Source organism: Elephantulus edwardii, unplaced genomic scaffold (genome assembly GCF_000299155.1).
Source record: "Elephantulus edwardii isolate Elephantulus edwardi_28Jun2011 unplaced genomic scaffold, EleEdw1.0 scaffold00094, whole genome shotgun sequence".
Taxonomy (NCBI): Eukaryota; Metazoa; Chordata; class Mammalia; order Macroscelidea; family Macroscelididae; genus Elephantulus; species Elephantulus edwardii.
The window spans coordinates 8044517-8050316 of record NW_006399844.1 but is presented as its reverse complement, the minus strand read 5'-3'; the positions used below and the strand labels follow the sequence as shown (position 1 = coordinate 8050316).

The following is a 5800-nucleotide window of genomic DNA, read 5'->3' as shown; positions in this document are numbered from 1 at the left end:
AAGAAGAAGATGAAATGAACCCTAAAGAATGGAAAAGACAGCATGAGAGGGGACGCCTTCTCCTTGGGCAGAAACGAAGGGACCAGCCAGCAAGTGGCTAGTAAGAGGCCCTACAGTGAGCATGCTCCGTGTGCCAGATGGTGTGCTAAATAAGTCCTTTTGCACACATTTAAAACACATCTATGCGGCGCAGACGCCGGGTGGTCTCCGCTGGCGGAGAGGATGGCAGGCCGCGGGAAGCTCAACGCGTTGATCGGAGACGAGGACACGGTGACTGGCTTCCTGCTGGGTGGCATAGGAGAACTCAACAAGAACCGCCATCCAAATTTCCTGGTGGTGGAAAAGGATACAACCATCAACGAGATCACTTTCCGGCAGTTTCTGAACCGAGATGACATTGGCATCATCCTCATAGTACATCGCTGAGATGGTGCGGCACGCCCTGGACACCCACCAGCGCTTCATCCTGGCCATCCTCGAGATCCCATCGAAGGAGCACCCCTACGACGCCACCAAGGACTCCATCCTGCGTAGAGCCAAAGGCATGTTCACTGCCAAAGACCTGCGTTAGGGGTGGCCCAGCTCTCCAGCCCCGCCTTCATACCCAGGCCTCTTCCGGGGCTTGTTATCCACCCTTTGTATTTTGAACCTCTTCCAACTCCTTGCCCGCTCCCACTCCAGACAGGCTAAGAGAGGTGGGTAGGGGTCACTGAGGATCTGGCATATAAACCAAGGCTGGTGAGAGAGTGGGAAGCCTGCCCACCTTCTCCCTCTCCCATTAACTCTTCCTGTGCTGTTACGCAGTGTCATTGTGGATGTTAAATTAAAGTCCTATTCTTGCTTCCCTCTAAAAAAAAAAAACAAACCAAAAAAAACCCAACCACATCCATGCTTGGTAAGACTTGATCCCTGAAACAATTTGGAAGTCTCCTTTAAGAAAAAGGCAAGAAAAATTGAGAATGCAAAATTAGGTGCCAGGACTGAAAAAGGCCCTGCAATTAAGGAGCCCAGTGGTTTAAGTTTTATTAGCATCATGGTGAATCTGCCTCTATGTACAAGATCTCATTTAATCCTCACAACCCTAAAAATAAGTGCTTTTACCCTCAATTCTGGCAGATTAAAGATGGTCCCAAATTCCTTGTCACTTTTTCCGTCACAAGCCCTCTGACTATTGGCCTATATAAAATACAGCAGAAGTAATACTACGTCTGTGTCTCCATCCTAAACCTTGAAGAGATTGATAGTTTCCTCTTATCTTGGAACATGCTTACTCTTAAAGACCTGAGCCACCATGTTGGAAAGATCACATGACTGGCCTTTCTTACCTGAAAAGGGTAAGGGGCCTGGCTGGGTTTGTCAGACTTCAGAGTGAAGCTATCTTGAACCCTCCAGCTCAGCCACCAGCTAAACAATTGAGTGACCCAGGTCAGTGTCACATGGAAGAGAAGAACCCCTCAGTCAAGCCCTGTCTGAATTCCTACTCCACGAAATTGTAAGACAGAATAAAAGTGTTATTTTCAGCTACTAAGCTCTGGGGTGGTTTCTTACACAGTAATTACTGAAGCACAACTTTATAGCCAAAGACAGTGAAGCTTAAAGAGGTTCTAATTTGCCCAAAGCCACACACCACTGTGAAGCCAGGTTCACTGTGAACAGCACCGTGAAGCCAGGTTTGCCTACTCTATAACCTGTTCCTTGAACTACTCTCAGAGTTAGCTAGAATTTGATATAATGATCCTAATTTCAGTATTTTGCTGGTTCTTTCATGGCTATCTTGAGAGAGGGAGAAAATGTTGGACCAAGAAATCCATGTGACTGACTGTAGTGAGCTCCCCAGCAGTAGTGTGGGGTTCCACTCCCAGAATCACTCCTCCTGTCACAAATAATCCCTGCACTGTGGCCTTAGGGAGCTCTGCTGGCTTAGTGGTCATTCCTTACCTTTTGCAAGCTGCCAGTGCAAAAGTACGTAGTTCAAATCCACCAGCTGCTCTGAGAGAGAAAGATGAGCAGTCATCTCCCGTGCAATGTATTACCCCTGAAAACCTGCTGGAAGGTCAGCTATGGATCAGTTCTGACTGAAGAGCAAACAACAGCAATGGGGCCATGGCAACTATGTGACTTCTCAGCCCAGGCTTTTCTTTACTAGAAAAATAAAGGCCCATAGAAGGGGTGCCATCTGACTGGCTCTTTTCTTTTTTCCTGAAAAATTATTAAGAGTCCAGGAAGTCATCTAAGCTCCACCCCACCCCTTATCAGCCAAGCTGGCATCTGCCTGGAAACCATCGGACCAAGTGAAAAATGGCAGCTGTAACTGAGAAAAATGTACCATTTAAGTATGTAAAGGCTTGATATAAATATATAAGGTCAGCCCCTGGATTCTTCCTGATAAGATGTCAGAGGAGATGAACAGTTTACACACAAAGAAAAACAGACAATAAATCCTTCTATGGACGAGTGCCCAGTTTTGCTGGCAATGAAAGAAACAGGAATTAAATAACTTCCAGGTACTATTATGTGCCTATTAAATGAGCAAGAATAAATAAAAATGATAAAGTCTTATGTTGTCAGGGCCATGGAGGTGGAGATAGAGTGGGGTGGTAATTCAGGTTGTCAGAGCCTTCTAGAAAGTTCTCTGGCAATAGGCAGCAAGAAAGGTAACGCGTTTATACCTTCTGACCTACAAATCCTACTTGGAGAACTAAACCCCCGAGGAAATATCCAAGGGAAGAAAAAGGCTTTTCTATGAAGATGTTCATATCCGTGTTTTTGGAATATATATATATATACTGGAATAATGCAATAAAGGGCACTAACTGAATAGACTCTAGCATGTTGACACAATGGAATACTATGTAGCTATTCAAAACGGCAAGCAGAGGGCTACATAGAAGGTGTACTTGAAATAATTCTTAGAAAAAGAAGCTGAGCACAAATGGGCATCTGCTGATCTAAACCACAAGTCACCGTGTGTATGATCAAAGATCTAAAAAGAGTTTAGTGAGGTAATGGAGCTTAATGCTCATTAGGTTCCATCTTTTATAAAAATTGCTTCCATTCACAATTTGTAAAAGAAAAGAGGAATCCTTTGGAGAATCAGATGCTTCATATCTGCCAGGTCATTGGTTCCAGGGCCCAGGGAAGTTCTTTCTTTGTTCTAATCTCAGTTCTTTCTGCTGCCCCCTGACACTACATATTGTTCGTTCTCCCAGGGAAGCTGCAAATCAGCTCTGCAACCACCCTCTTTTGCTTAATGTAATGTCTCTTCTGAGATAAAATGACAATCTATTTCCTCATCCCTACTTCACAAGCCTGCCCTGGATTCCTGGACACGAGCTTTTCTGCTTCTTGTTAAGAATTTCAAACGATTCCTCCGAAAGCAGATGCTGGCCATGGCCCAACCCTGAAATGAAAAGCAGATCGACTTCTGAAGATTTCCCCTCGACTCAGGCTTGCCTGTCCTTGTGGCTGTCCTGATGGGGGCAGGCAGAGAGAAGTGATCCCCTCAAATTCCATTTTAACCCCCATCCTGGAGAGGAACGCTATTAAAGAGAGAGCCAGCAGCCCTACACCTCACTGCTTGTGTGTGTCAGCAGCAATTGTTCGTGTCCTGGGGCAGAGACGCCAAGGATGTGAGGCTGAGCTGCTCATCTGATGGCTTGATTGACACTTCGCAGGCGGGGGTGGGAGAGCCCGAGCCAGGGAAGCAGCAAGCTGTACAGCTCAGAAATAATGAGAGGACCCGAATCGGGAGGGAGAAAGCGTGGAATAAATAAGAGAGACCGAAGGGTTGAATGGCGAGGGAGCAGCTCCATTCGCTTTTTCCTGCCCTAGAGCCCGGGGCAAGGAAGCAGGCAGGCAGGCAACCAGAAAACAGCCTCCCAGGACTCATCCTGCCAGCTGCTGGGGGTGCTTTTGCTTTTGGGTCCCCGAGTGTGTAGAGGACGCCAGCTAGAGAAAATGAAGAGCTCTGCCTGTGGTCTCAGTACACATACCATTTCAGGTCCCAGGTTACTTGACCTCTCCCTCATCCCTATTTCTCTAACCCCAGGTCACCCACCAACCTTCTTTTATCTAGATGATTGTATTCACCGCCTAGTTGGAACCTCCTCACTCCATCCCTGCTCCCCTTAATCTCCTGCCAGAGCCATCTCTTTAACTGAGGAATCCGAACAGGTAATTCATCAGCTGAACATTCTTTAATCACTGCCCATTCTCTGCAAGGATAGAATCTAAACTCCTTCTCTTGGCACACGAAGCAGTTCACGTCCTGGGTCTGCCGCCTGCTCCTGCAGTTCCGTGAAATGTCCCTTTTCAAACATCCCTTTATGCTCTTACAGTGCAGAGCTGAGAGGGGGTCTAGCACTTAGCATGTCATTTCAAATTCCCAACATCCTCATGCCAATGTCCCCTCCTTTAATGGGCTCTCTCCTGGACTTCCCTTCACACTGTTCATGCCGCTCAATTATAACAATTAGCATATCATGTTGTAATTGCATGTCAGCCTTCCGTCTAAGCTCCTTAAGAGCAGGATGGGCCCTTTTTTATTGCTATTTTTAATAGGCCTTACAGTATATGTGGAACAACAATTTTAAAAGTACAAGAAGATACACTGTGAAAAGGAAATCTTCCTACCCTATTCCTAGCCATTTAATTCTCATCAGATACAGCACTGTTGCTATTTTCTTTTGTATCCTTCCACAGATGTTCTATGGGTATACAAACATACTTACAGATCTTTCTCCCTTCCAGTCTCAGAAGTATACCATACAGCACCTTGCTGTTTTCATTTACCTTATCTTGACAATCCCAATCAGTCATATGGAGCAAGTGCATTCTTTCTGATGACTATACACTATTCCATGGTGTGGAAGTGGCATTTGTATCAGACTAGGTACCTATACTTGTTTGCAGAATGGATGGTGGGTATTGTTAACAGCCAGCAAGTCAGTTCCCAGCTCATAACAACTCTACACACAATGGAACCAACTGTTGCCAGCCTTTCCTTGTCCCCTAGATTGGTGTGGATCCATTCCACAGATCCATAGAGTTGAAAGGATGCTCTTCAGAAGTAGATAACTGGGACTTTCTTCCCAGTCTATCTTAATCTAGAAACTCACCTACTCATCACATAGCAGCTCACAGCCCTCTGCTGACAAATGCATGGTAGCTGTGCCCGAGATGTAGTGGTCAGGAATCAAATCCAGGTCTCTCACGTGCAAGGTGAGGATTTAGTATTGAATCACCGCTGACCTCTGTGGCTATCAGTGGTGCCCTGAACTCTTGCAGCTTTCTAGTCATCTGATACTGGTTATTCAGGCCAGATGAGATGCCTGTTCTGAGATAACTCAGAGCGCTATGTTTGCCAAAGGTAGCAACACCCTGTGTAGGCTGTCAAGGACAGTCCCCATCTTCAGGCCAGGAGGTGGAACACAAAGGCTCCAGCTTCTGTTTCCTGTACCTTTGGTTTTGCATTTTTTTAAATGGTGGCTATTAGGATCAACTCTGCTCCCTTGTAGATATGAGAGAGCAATTGCTAGGCAGTTTTCAGAGAAGGAAAGAAAATCCTGGGAATTGAAGCTAAAAATCTCTGATTAAAATAATGTAGTCATTTAGCCTGGGAGGGAAAATAAACCTATACAAGGATATTCTTGGACTTCACTGGACTCAGGAAAAGAAGGTGTTAACTATGAGGCAGAAGGTGTTTGAATTTGTCTTAAGGAAAATTTCCCTCATCATCAGCCCTGGAATCTTCTTGATTTTTTCCCTTCAAAGTCTTTTGGCCTGAACCCTATGTAAATCA

General features: G+C 45.5%; 1 pseudogene; it reads left to right on the top strand.

Annotated features, from left to right (window-relative positions):
• The first annotated feature begins 222 nt into the window (after positions 1-222).
• On the top strand, positions 223-571 carry LOC102866351 (annotated as a pseudogene).
• Positions 572-5800: the final 5229 nt, after the last annotated feature.